Raw genomic sequence first — 14448 nt, forward strand, 5'->3', positions numbered from 1 at the left:
TTTTGCATTATTTCAGAAAAGCCTTTCCAGAATTGTTTGTATTCCTCATACTTGGCCTGAATTGCATTTCCCTTTAGTTGTACTAGTTGCTTCCAGGTTGTTATGTTTCGGGGAGGTTTTGGGGGGAGTTGTTGTTATTTTGGGCTTTGGGATTTTTTTTGTAATATTGCTGTTAAAATCTTTCAATAGAAAGATTTTAAAAATTATTTTGAAGTTACTTTCTGAGTCTGATCTCAAATATGGAATTATTAGATAAATGGAATTCTTTTGCATTGCCTTATTTTTTTATTATTAGAGAAGGTAATCCAAATCCTACTATCTTAGTGTTAGTATCACTGCTAACCTTTGGCTTTCAAAAGTAATTTACCAAAAAAAAAAAAAAAAGGATTTACCAATAAATTAGTCATTTATTCAGTCCACTCCTACCTAGTTTAAGGTAATAAATTTATGTTATCAGTATAGATTGCTTTCTCCTTTAATTAGCAGATGTGTGTTCAATTTATTGAATAGCTATATTAATTTTTTTAAATAGAAAGTGAAAAAGGAGCTTTGTGACAACCCCATTTTGCATCACCTGTTATTCTGATACTAGTGATATAATATGGGCTTTAAGAAAGCATGGGGATGAATACCAGGGTCCATAATGATCCATAAATTGATCCTATCAAGGGTTGGAAAGACAGAACAGACATGGATAAAAATCTAATAGTATTCTAAGTTTAAAATATTTTCTTGGTAAGATGAGACAGGTGTAAGCAATCAGTCATTCAGTGGGGAAAAAAAACTTATTAAGCACCTACTATGTGTTAATTGCTAGGAATACAAAGGCAAAAACAATCCCTTCCCTTCAGAAGCTTCCAAACCAATGGGAGGGTGGTAAGGAAGGGGGAAACAACATACAGACAACTATTTACAAAGATATGTACACAGGGCAGCTAGGTAGCACAATGGATAAAGCACTGGCCCTGGATTCAGAAGGACCCAAATTCAAATTTGATCTCAGACACTTGACACTTAATAGCTGTGTGACCCTGGGCACGTCACTTAACCCTCATTGCCCTGAAAAAAAAGATATGTACAGAATAGATTGTAGATAATCACAGAGAGAAGGTACTTATATTGAAGGGAAACAGGAAAGGCTTCTTTCAGAAGATTCAAAAGAATTCATGGTAACTATGAGGGAGAGAATGCGAAGGGAGAGAATTTCCAGGCATGGATACAGCAAGTGACAATGACTGAAAGGGGGATAAAGTGTCTTTTTTGAGGATTAGCAAGGAAACTACTGACACTGGAACACAGAGTACTTAGAGGGGAGTAAGGTGTAAGAAAACTGGACAGATTGAAAGGGGCTAGATTATTAAGGATTTCATAAAGTTCAAATGATTTTTTTAATTTATCCTGAAGATGTTAGGGAGATACTGAGTTTGAAAGAAGAGGGAGTTATAGGGCCAAACCTGTATTATAAGAGGATAACTTTGATAGCATAGTGAAGAATGGTTTGGAACAAGAAAACCAAGCATCAGACTATTGAAATAGTTCAGGAATAAAGTGCTGAAGGCCTATACCAGGGCAGTGGCAGAGGAGAGAATGGTAGGCCATGAAAGGACTTGAAAATAGATTGGATATGGAGGAGAAGGAGAGTGACAAGTTGAGTATGAAACCTATGCTGTAAGCCTGGGTAACTGGAAGGATAGTGGTGACCTCAGTAGTAATAGGAAAGTTAGGAAGAGGGGAGAGTTTGGGGAAAAAATAACAAGTTCATTTTTTGACATATTGAGTTAAAGATAACTGTGGGAAATCTAATTTGATATGTCTTGAGTAGGGAAGTCAGGAGAGAGGGAAGGACTGGATAAGTAGATATGAAAATCACCAATATAGAAATAATTTAATGCATGGGAGCTGATGAAATCACCAAGGAAAATAGTAGAGAGGAAGAAAAGAAGAGGACCCAGGATAGAACCTTGGGGTATACCCACTGATAGCAGTCATGATCCAGTAAAGGAGACTGGGAAGGAATAGTCAGACAGGTAGGGAGAGAAACAGGAGGGAACAAATCTAGAGAGATGAGAGAGTATCAAGGAGAGGATGATCGATAATATCCAAGATCTCTGAGAAATAAATAAGGTTGAGGGTCTATAAAAGGTGTCTTTCTGGGCTGATTACATATTGTTCTCCCTCATGTATTCTATGTTTTAGTCAGACCTAATAGCTGTTTGCCATAGGTGACATTTCATATGCTTTCTAAATTATGATGATGATGATGCCAAATAGCCAAATATAAAACATTTATATGCCAGGTACTGTCCAAATATTATCTCATTTGATCCTCACAACAACCCTGGGAGGTAGGTGCTATTATTATCTCTATTTTATAGATGAGGAAACTGAAGCAAACAAGCTAAGTGACTTGCCCAGGGTTACGCATCTAATGTTGGAGACTGCATTTAAACTCCCCCAACTCCTTGTTCTATTTGCTGAACATCCTAGCCACCAATTCATCTTTGCACAGATTTCTCCTAGACCTGGAATGTTCTCCCTCCTAATCTCCACCTACTGTAACCCCTGACAACTTTTAAGAGACCTTCTCTAGTTCCCTCAGTGATCAGTGCCCCTTTTCTAATCATGTGTATCGGTCTCATTTACTTGTTGTATTCCTTGGTGGAATATAATCTTGAGAGCACAGATGACCATGTTTTGTTTTAATATTCCCCAAAATTTGAAACAGAGTAGCAGTTTAAGAAATGCTTACTGAAGCATAGTCCCAAGGAAGAAATAAGTACAGAAGTCCACAAGTGTAAAACACTGTATTTTCATTCTTTTTCAAAGTATTGATAGGTTTTATATATTCTTTCCTTTTTGTTACTTTAAAAAATTTATTCTTTATTATCAACATTAAAACATTATTGAATTCAAAATTCTTTCTGTACCTTTGGTTCCCATTTCTTTAAAAACATTTTTGTGATGTGAGATGGCTCTCTGGGAAGGGGAAGGGGGAATGATACCAGGAGAAATTTTTGCAATGGCAAAACAAAAATCATCATTAATATTTATTTTTTTAAAGTATAGACTTTTTAAAAGTCAAGTTATTTTTAAATAGTCAATTTATTTATAAATATCATTGTTTTGATTCAACAAATATTTATTAAGCTCCTATTTTTAGAGCTGTTTGATAGTGCCCATTAAATACCTTTCTTTCTCTTAAGGAATAATGTCCGTTGATTCAGCAATACTGTCCAGTGTCCTAGTGTCCTCTTGGTCTTTTGCATAAAGGTTACATTAGAAAAAAGGGTCCTGAACAAAATGGAGAAAATATCACTTTGAATCCATCTTGAAAGAAGAATACCTGTGGAATTTAGAGTAATTATTTTTACAAGGACTGGGGCCTACAGCTCAAATAAGCATCTAAATTCCTGTGTCTCAGTTAGGGAAAACCTTGGAATTTATTAAATGTAGAGAGATCATCAAATGAATACAAATAACTTTTATGAATGAAATAACTTTTATACAATCAACAGATTTGTACTTCAATGACTTCCCCCCCCCCGCCCTAGGGCAATGAGGGTTAAGTGACTTGCCCAGTGTCACACAGCTAGTAAGTGTCAAGTGTCTGAGGCCAGATTTGAAATCAGGTCCTCCTGAATCCAGGGCCGGTACTTTATCCACTGAGCCACCGAGCTGCCCTCTTCCCTGACTCTTAATAAAAGGATGACAGAGTGCCAGGTGGTGGTGGTGTTGTTGTGGTGGTTGTTGTTCAGTCGTTTCAGCCATGTTTATTTTTCATGGTTCTTTGGGGGGTTTTCTTGGCAAAGATACTGGAGTAGTTTGCCTCAATTTCTTCATTTATCAAATGAGCTGGAGAAGGAAATGGCAAATAGTGTTAAGTGACTTGCCCAGAGTCACACAGCTAATAAGTATCTCATGCCAGATTTGAATTCAGGAATATGAATCTTCCTAACTCAAGACCCAACACTCTATCCACTGTGCCACCCAGCTACCCCAATGTGCCAATGGTTTCATTCAATTGTGACACTAATAACATAGACCAATGCTTAGGTCCTACTGGTGGTACTGTGGAACATTATAAGCAGGCTGAAGTTGACAATATGTTTGTGTAAGAATATCCACAGACAATGAAATATTAAACAAGCAACTTGCCCTGGGAAGGGAGTAGAGGAAGGGGTGGCAAAGCTTAACATTAGGTAACTTTCAATTTTAGTTAATTATTCTTGTTAATCCAGTAGTAAGCTCAGTTATTTCTATATTAATGAAAGATTACAAATGTTGCCTGAATCCTCTAGGTCAGCACCCTCAAAATTAAGTGCCTTCGGTAACAATTCAGTTCACCCTTCTCCATTGCAATTCTTCAGTATTTTATTTCTTAGATCTGGCTTCTATTTTTGTTTTCTCTGGAACCTTGAATCTGATACCCTGAACCAGGTTTCTGATTCCCCTTCTGTGAGGAAATTTATGCTATCTGTGTCTAGTTTTTCACGTTACAATTCCTAGCTTGGGTTCTCTGGATCTCCCTTAATATCAGACTCTTGACTTGACACTCTCCTACAATGATGTAAATGAAAAGAACATTAAAATGAAGTTGAATGATGAATAATTCAAAAGAAAGAAATGAGGAAGTCCCTTCCTCTTTGCAAAAGGGAGCAGGGGGAGACTGTCAGACACAATGAGGGGATAGTTCTCATGTGGTTAGTGAGCGGAGAGATAAATAGTTTTCTGCTTGTATAGTAATGACATATAGTAAAGACAAAAAAGCATTAATAAAACTTTTAAAAATCAAGTCAATGTGTGGTTTCTGAATTCCATTTGAAATGTCTTGATTATTTTGGCAAGGTTTCTGAATCTCTAACAAGTTTTATTGAATGAATTAAATAATATAGCTAGTGTTCTCATTTTTAGGCACAGACTGGACAGTCATATCTGATTATATCCAGTCTTCAATCCCAAGAGTTTATGTGAATAAAGTGTTATAATTTTGTTTTTACCTGAACCTGTGATTTCATTATTGTAGAGAATTCCTAGTGAAAAACTCCCTTTCCCACTGACTTCAGGAATTAAAGATCTTCATTCCTTTTTAGGCTTCTAATCCCCATCATCTCACTGTTCTAGTTATTTATACAGTCAGTCTCAGAACCAATGATATTTAAAGTGAGAATAAGTTTAAGGGAACAATAATCACTTTAAAATTTGGGTCTAAAGTTTCCATATCCATGGTGGAGATAAGTAAAGAAAGTGCAATTCTTAAATAATCTATAATGCTAGCCTTTTTTTGGAACTAAAAATTCAATTACTCTCAGATTTACCCCATGACCTACTATGAAGGAGTGTTACATTGTGAAGATAAATTAATTTGGACAGATATTTTCCTCTTTGAAATGGAAGGCAGTCTCTAGAGAAGTCATTCATAGGGAAATAATCTCTCTCAATCCAGATTTCTTAGAGATAAAGCTCTGGCAGAATCACTGCCAATCCTGACATTTACATCTCTTGGAATTATTATGTCAGCTAATGAATACAAAGAGAATATATAATTCAAAAGATCATCAAATTAGCTCCAGACATCTGAAGAACTTGTATGTACATTAATAGGAGAAATATTCATATATATAAGTATGTGTTAAACATAGATGTATATATTAAACATATAAATACATATTAAAACATATTAGATCAGGCTTGTCAAGAATTTGAATGAGGATTCAGAGGAGTAAGTTTCCATAAAAACCTTGAATAAATAGATCAGGAGCTGACCCTTTTATGTTTATCAAGGTCAGTGTGGCAAGCCCACCCTGGTCTCTACCAGAATAACTTTGCCAGAAGGCAAATGAGGGGAATTCATTTTCTAAAAGCTAATGCTATTATAAATAGATATTAAAGTCCAATAGGAAGGATATAAGGTCAGGGTGTCTGTTTTGCTTCCCATCCTGCCACATTCCAGGAAAGAATTTTTAGACATTGGGAAATGAGTATTCCCCAAAGCTTCAGGATCAAAATAAATATGCAACCATTTGTATTTAAGGGCTGTTGTTAGGTGATTTCAGTGTCCACCAGAGCTGGGCAGACGTGATTCATCTGGAATGAGATGTAATACATTCATTCAACAAACATTTGAGCAACTACTATGTGAAGGGCATTATGATAGCCCTGTATGAAATACAAAGGAATAACACAGTCCCTACACTCATGGAGTTTATATTCCTTGCAGTGAGTAAACTTAAGGTCAACCAAATCTAGTCCATCATAGGAACAAAAAGATTCAGTGAGGACTCAATCAATTTCAAAGAATGATCCTTTTCTTTGCTTGGTAGCATTGTAGTAGGCAACGGTTAATGTCAACATAAAGAACTGCATTATGATCAAAGATAAAATTCCAAAGAAAAATTACACTAAAAGCAGATTAAGATCAGTAAGTGAAATTATTATTGTATCAAGCTTCACAGACAGGACAAGTTTTGGTACCCACTTTGGTGAACACTCAAGGGAGCCTGAAGCAAAGAGATATTTGGATGATAAAAACATTGTCAAATATTTCCAATTTAGAGATGTGAAATTGAAACATAAGCCCTATGTGTTGGTCACCAGGAATAAAACATAATTTTCTTTCTGTCTATTTAACTCTTTACAGAGTCCTTCCCCTCCTGATATCAGTTGAACTTAGCATGGAATAAATCCCTATATCACAAGGAGTGGTAGTGATATTCTGCAGGACTGAAATCAACTATGTTTCTGGCACATAGTAGATGCTTAATAAATGTTTAAAATGCTCAAATGTATTTGCAATTTCATTGCTTTGGCTATTTCCCTGAACAATGCAATTGTAATACATCTTTTCAACTTTGGCCATTCTTTGCAACTCTTATCCCCATCCCCCTGTAAATTCATTACAGGGATGAGGTTCTTAACTTGTGAACCATATACTTGTTGTTTTTTTTTAAATGATGTTTTGATAACTCTATTTCAATAAAATTGGTTTCCTTTATAATCCTATGTATTTTATGCATTTAAGAACATCACTCTGAAATAGGGTCCATGGACTTTACCAGACTCCCAGAAGTCCATGGCACATAAAAAAAGATTAAGGACCCCTGTTATAGTGTGTATACCCATCCCTTCTTTGCTTTTTCCTGGCATCACAAAGTTTACCAGTAGAGCACTCAAACTGTCCCACCTAATATCCTTCACCCTTGCTATATGCTCAGCTCATCTTATTTTTCAGTTAGATATTTCCTTGATAACATCCTATATTTCTAATCTTCTTCAAAATTCTTTTTGTTATATGTAATATCTAGTTCACCTTATGTGTTTCTGCTGCCCTCTGAGTAGTACTCTTTTTCGTTTCTTAGAAGATTACTGTATTCCACATATTATAGTCCTACATATTGTTGAATGTTATACCTTAGCCCAGAAGGAGGCCTGTCTAATTTTGGTGCTATGGTGTGGGCCTAACCTAAGTTAGGGGAAAGAGGGAAGCTTGGGAAACCTGGTAGAAATTAGTTCTATCATGCCATTGCTTCTAATTTTGCTCTAAAGCAATAGCAATGCCCAAAAGAGGGATATTATAACCTTTTAAAAATATGCATAGTAGATCCTCAATAGACAAGTGGTCAGAGGATTTAAATAGGCAGTTTGCAAAGGAAGAAATCCAAACTATCAATAGTCATATTGAAAAAAAATCTTCCAAATTGCTTATGGTTAGAAAATGCAAATTAAAGTAATTCTGAGATTCTAACTAACAACCATTGAATTGCCAAAGTTAACAAAAGAAGAAACATGACAAATGTTGAAGGAGCTGTGGGAAATCAGACACATTAATGTACTGTTGGTGGAGCTATGAATTGGTTAAGCCATTTTTAAAAACAGTTTGGAACTATGCCCCACAGGTTGCTAAACTATGCATACCCTTTCATCTACCAATGCCACTACTAGGCCTGTACTCCAAAGAGATCGAGAAAAAAGGAAAAGGACTCGGATAAACAAAAATGTATTAGATGATGGTAAAGTATTGGAAACTAAAGATGTATCCATCAACTAAGAAATTACTGAACAAATTATGGTATATGAATATAATGGAATTCTATGGTGCCAAAAGAAATTACAAAAGGGACAGTTTCAGAGAAACCTGGAAAGATTTGTATTAACTGATGCACACTGATGTGACTGGAACAGGGAGAGCAATTTCTACTATAACAGCATTGTGAAAATAAACAACTTTGAAAGATTTAAGAATTCTCATAAACACAGTGACTAACATTGATTCCAGGAGTTCAATGATGAAAAATACTACTGAAAGAGAGGTAGTGGACAAAAAATGCAAGTGAGATATACTTTTGGACTTGGTCAATGTGCAATTTTCTCCTGCTTCACCACATTTGTTACAAGTGTTTGTTCTTTTTTCTTTGTTTTTATTAGGGGAGAAAATAAATGGTAAAACCCACAGAAGAATGTGCTGAAATCATCTTCTAACCAAGAACGGCTTGGAAGGTCAGAAGGAGGGAGTGCTGTGCTGATACAGGAGTGGAGCCCAATCTCACAGTCACCTTGACACAGATCCAGTCCCAGGAAGGCCTCACCAGAGAAGGAGACCTCCAGAGCCTCTGAATCAGCTGAAGCACCAGTGTTGTCTGGAACTAAGCTCACAGTCTGGTGAGAGGACTGAGCCCTTGGCAGGGGGGAGACTACAGGGGTCTTTGCTGGTGCTGAGGCAGAACTTGGGTCTTTCACCCCTGCTGGGAACCAGGAGGTAGGCTTGAGTACCAGTGGCCCAGGTGGGGGAGGGGTACAGGCTCATCAGAGCTGACAACCACAACACACAAAGCTGGATGATTAGCAAGTTGGTCTGGTGTCATCTACAGACCAGGGATCAGGTCAGGCAAGTGAAGAACCTGATCTTCCTTAAATCATACCACCTGGGACTTCTGAGGCTTGGGATACTGCAGCCTGGAAACAGTGCCCCACTTTAAGGAGCTAAAAGGCAAGTAAAAGAAAGGCAAGATGAGCAGACAGAGAAAGGTGTGGACCACAGAAAGTTTCTTTAGTGACAAGGAAGATCGAGGGGCACCCTCAGAGGAAGATGTCAACTTCAGGGCCCCTATATCTAAAGCTTCCAAGAAAAAATATTAATTGGTCTCAGGCCATAGAGGTGCTCAAAAAGGACTTTGAAGATAAAGTTAGAGGGGTAGAGGAAAAAATGGAAAGATAAATGAAGGTGATGCAGGAAAGACATGAGAAAAAAGTCAACACCTTGAAAAGCCAAATGGAAAAGCTCTCCGGTAAAAATAATTGCCTAAAATTAGGATTGAATAAATGGAAGCTAGTGACTTTATGAGAAACCAAGACACAATAAAGCAAATCCAAATGAATAAAAATAGAGGGCAATGTGAAATATCTTCTGGGGAAAACTGCTGACCTGGAAAATAGGTCCAGGAGAGATAATTTGAAAATTATTGGTCTACCTGAAAACCATGATCAAGGAAAGAGCTTAGACATCATCTTCCAAGATATTCTCAGGGAAAATTGCCCTGAAATTCTAGAAGCAGAAGCTAAAATAGAAATTAAAAGAATCCACTGATCACCTCCAGAAAGAGATCCCCAAAGAGAGAGAAAATAAATACTTGCTAATTTAAAAAATATATTTTAAAGGCACAAAAGAGAAAAGAAAAAAGTTGAGAAAGAAGTACAAATAGGACCATTTTTTAAATAACATGTAGAATTTATTACATACTCTTTTGGAAAAGCAAGAAGTGTGAGAGATTCACAGTTTCAGAGAGATTCCTATTTTTGAATTCTGCTCTATTTCTATGGAAATGCTATTGTTTAATGTTTAAGTTCAGAATAATAAAATTAAGGGAAACCAAATTTAAGTCTAAAGTTAAACAAACTCCTGGGGAGCTGAGGAGATGAAGTTAGATTTCTTCAGAGGAAAGAAGTGAGTAGGACTGAGGTCCTAGGACTAAAGACCCTAAATGAGAATTTAACTCTTAGTAAATCATAAGTACAGAATCTCTGGACTTATACCCAAGACAGAGATTTGTGTATTATATAGCCAAGGACAGCTTCCATTGAAACCTCAGGCCACAATAAAAACTTGGAAACAAATTTGGTACAGACCTTAGAAATCATATTATCTGATTTTTCTATTCGATCCATGATTCTTAGCTAGGAAATTTCAGATAAGTCATCAATCAATCACTTCTGGAACCCCTCAAATAAAAGTGAACCCCTTGTGACTTTAGACAATAAATTTCTCTTGAGTACATTTCTATTAAGTTCTTCTCTATGGTAAGCCAAAAATCTGTATGTCATCCCAGTCAAGCTGGTCTAGAGGTTGGACCAAAAGGGAGGCCTGTCACTTAGGACAGCTTTTTGTCTTCTATGGCAAGAGTGAATCTCTGGTTGAGAAGTGAAAGCCAGGTCCCAGGACTGAGGCTGATGCAATAGAACTATAAAGCCTGTGAAGCACAGATTGAGTGTCTCCCCCTTAGGAAGACTCAACATCCCCTTGGGTCAGGCAACGGAAAAATGTCAAATGTCTAGGGAGCATGTTCAGTAGATTTGTAATAAGGAAGTGATGAACTTAAGATCTGTCATGATTGAGATTTTAGCAAAAAGGTAAACTGAGGCAGACCTCCACACAAGATAACATTTATTAGGAGGGGCATTCTGCCTGTCAATAAGTGGGTCCATGGGGGCAGCTAGGTGGCGCAGTGGACAAAGCACCGGCCCTGGACTCAGGAGTTCCTGAGTTCAAATCCGGCCTCAGACACTTGACACTTACTAGCTGTGTGACCTTGGGCAAGTCACTTAACCCCAATTGCCTGGCCAAAAAAAAAAAAAAAAAGTGGGTCCATGGCCTGTCTCAATTAATGGCAAAGACCCCAAGCAGACAGTTCCCTTTTTAAAGGTTTTGGGAAATACAGAACAAACAACAAAACAGGGTAAATTACATCATGGAATTAAAGACAACACAACTGGTTATGGAGCAGAGGCACAGGAAACAATATGATTAGTTGGAAGCTTGTAAATGGGAGCTAGCAATGATGCCTCTTCTTCTCTCATGAGACTAAGAAATGCTCTTTGTTTGAGTCCAGGTGCAAGATAGTGGCCCAGACTTTTAGACAACAAACAAGACATCCTTAAAGGATCGCTTAGTGGCATAAAGATATTAGGACCGAACTCCCTTCTGTTCACACATTCTCCAAGGTCAGTCAAATTCCTTGAGGCAAGAGAGCTGGATATCTTAATTTAACCCATTATATGCCAGCTAAACTCTGAACTAAGTTCAGAGACAAAGAACCATGGCAAGCAGTTAATTGCAGGGCAAAAAAATTAAATAAATTACTCGTAAATAGGAACAACAAAAAATGATTAAGGATCAAGTTTAATCTTCTCAGATCAGAACCTGAAAAATAAGTCAGCCACTAGAAGATCAAAAGCAAGTTTTCCAAACAGTGCCAACTAATCAGAGATAATTTCTTTTGCTCAAATGCCTACAACATTCATTGCTTTTTTAGAGTAAAAAGGATGGAGCTAATTCTGTTGTCATATCTTGCTTGATAGACTATTGCTATTCTGCTTCCAGAAGTATAGACATACCTAGAACCCTGTTTGAACCTGCCATATTGTTTCTCCTCATCCCTTGAGTTCTAAAGGAGCAAAAACATTCCTATAAAAGAAGCTCTGGGCTCTCAAAGATAGGAGAGGGGTTCTTCAGTTGCTTAAGGACTGAGTAGAGACCAAAGCACCAGACTTGGACTAATCAAGACCTGGGTTCAAATCCCACCTCTGACACTTATTAGCTGTGTGACCCTGGTGAAATAATTTAACCCTTCTGCATCTCATTTGTCTCATTTACAAAATGAGGGGATTAGCTATCCTAGCATTTGTGATCTCGTCCAACTCTAAGAACCTGTGCCTAGGGAATACCTCTACCTGTATGGGAAGTACAGAAGTGATATGCCAAGTTCCCATATTCTTTCATTCTATTCCTTCCCATGAAAGTCCAGAAATTTTGTGATCAGGATTGATTCTACCCTCTCCAGATCACCAGGAGAAGGGGTCAGTATGGAGGAAGCTGAGTACATCATCAGAGTAAGAACCACTGAAGATCAGGTCAAACACAGTACTAATCAGAAGACAATAGAACTTGGCACCTGCACAATGCCTATGGCCTGCTTTTACCAGTTTCTCTGAGGGTCTATCCATTTGGAAGGTTCATGTGGTCAGCCTGGGATTCTTGAACAAGCAGCTTTCCTACTTGAATTAGGTCTTGGATGTTTGTTACATCTCCAGGAATTACCTGGAAGGCAGTCATTTGTGACTGGTTGTAATCATACTGAACTAGCCAATCACAAACCAAGCTGCCATGTTGCTGCAAACCTGTCAGGCCATAGCAAAGCCCATGCTACCATTTGTATAGCAGGGAATCCTTACAGCTGCTTCTCAGGACGAGGCACTGTGCCACCCTGGAATGCACACTAAAGTGAGAAATCAAAGAGGCTCAAGAAATGTATATACTAGATTTGTTGGTTCAGTGTCTGAATAGTTCGGAGGTATTCTGTGCTTGGGGGAGAGTGAGTTAGATGGAACAGAAATACCAGGTTCCTGGCAAATTCTGACTGTATGCCTCAGTTATGTCTGCGATTGTTAATACTTCTTTTCTCAAATGGGTCTCTAGGTCTTGACCTGGAATAGCGTCTATTGGACAATAGATAGCACTGCAAGTAGTAAATTTTCTTGGGATTCCCTAACCACCATCTAGCTTGAACTTGAGGTCACTTTTATAAGCCCTAAGCATGGATTGTATTGATTCCTACATGGCTCTCTTTTCTCTATCTGTCCTACTTGTATAAAATGTTACCCTCCAGAGGAACAACTTAGTGTTTTTGTGGTTACTATGTGAAACTATTATCTTCATATAATGAGAGGGGGGAAATGCATGATTTTTCCAATCTTTTTAACGATTATAAAATTTTCTCAAGTTCACTTTATTTTCACATTTGTTATGGTTTTATTCAATTTACCAGTATTAGGGGAAGCATGGATAAGTGAAGAGAATGCTAGGCTTGGGCTCAGAAACACCTGAGTTCAAATGAAGTCCCTTGATGTTTATTAACTGTGTGACTTCTATCAGGTCAATCAACCTCTATGTACCCTAGGTAACACTTTAGAATATATCTACAAAATTGTAATCTGAATAGGTTGAGAAAGTGGAGAGAGTTCTTGAGGCTATGAAAGGATAGATTTTAAAATTTCCCATCCATATAATTTTATATTTTCTGAATCTAGTCTTTCTTTTACAATTCTGCTTTTAAATTGAAACTGGAGAAAAATCAATGATTTATTTATATATTTCATTCTTAAAATAACAGTTAAATATCAGGACACAGTCTATAAGTAAAATAATATGTTAATAAGCCTGGTTTTTTCCATTTCTTAAACGTTGTCATTATTTTTAAAAGCATTTTTGTATGCCACCTTTAAAAAAATACAATGGAATACTACAAAATTCAGAGTTTCTCCCTATATTTGATCTGTTTTAGTACATTTGAAAAGCATATAATCTTTGAAACTCTATATGAGTTTGGAGCCCCCCTCCCCTTTTATGTACAATTTGGTAAAGGTAATGAACCAGTGACTTTCCACAAAGTCCTAATTTGTGGAGAAAGGATCCTGGAGTTTTGAAGATCCTATAAAGCTTTTAAAGAAGTTTGAGTTTGGGCCTGGAGTTGGGTTGTGCAGCTAGCATCTGAAGATCAGCCTAGATAAACTTAGAAAAGCTTATTAGCTAAAGGTTTGCCTTTAGGCAGGTGATGTGATGATGTGTTTGACCACAATCTATGAAGGTAATTTGCTGAGGGAATGTCCACTGATGGAGGATGTACCTGGCACTGATACAAACAATGGGACTTTTGCAAAACTGAAGCTGGCCAGACAAGCAGGTTGAAGATCTGGAGTAATGGAAATGAAACCCTTGCACAGTTATGGCATTTGAATATAGCAAACTGTCCTTGCTCCCCCACCCCCACAGTTTCAGTTCCCTTTTGTGTGTTATCTCCACCATCCCTATTAGAATTCAAGTTCCTTGAGGACAGGGACATTCTTTTTCATGGTATTTGTATCCCTAACTTAGCACAGTATATCATAAGCACTTAATAAAGATTTTTTAGCATTTGTTGGAAATTCAATAGCTTTCTAAAATTCTTAATATTCTCCCAGGGTAAATGGGATATTCAGGGAGGAACAACACTTCTGGTGTGAGGGCTTGCCAAGTCTTTTTCAAGGTTGCTCATTTAACTTTGGTGTCCACCTTTCACCCAACTCTTAGCTGTTGCTCCAAGAAGCTATAGCACATGCAGTGGCCACACCCAGGTAAAAAACTTCTTGGCAGACAGGTTAAAGCAGGTTGAGGGCAACTGACAGGCCTCAAACAGATAAGTA

The 14448-nt window shown here is 37.4% G+C and overlaps 1 long non-coding RNA gene across 1 annotated transcript in view; it reads left to right on the top strand.

The window, feature by feature from the left end:
* Positions 1-8477, top strand: part of LOC122746024 — a 112851-nt gene extending 104374 nt beyond the window's left edge. Inside the window, exon 3 of the long non-coding RNA XR_006355511.1 lies at positions 8422-8477. This is a non-coding gene — a long non-coding RNA (uncharacterized LOC122746024). The remainder of the gene's footprint in view (positions 1-8421) is intronic.
* Positions 8478-14448: the final 5971 nt, after the last annotated feature.

The sequence above is a fragment of the Dromiciops gliroides genome, chromosome 3 (assembly GCF_019393635.1).
Source record: "Dromiciops gliroides isolate mDroGli1 chromosome 3, mDroGli1.pri, whole genome shotgun sequence".
NCBI classification, from domain to species: Eukaryota; Metazoa; Chordata; class Mammalia; order Microbiotheria; family Microbiotheriidae; genus Dromiciops; species Dromiciops gliroides.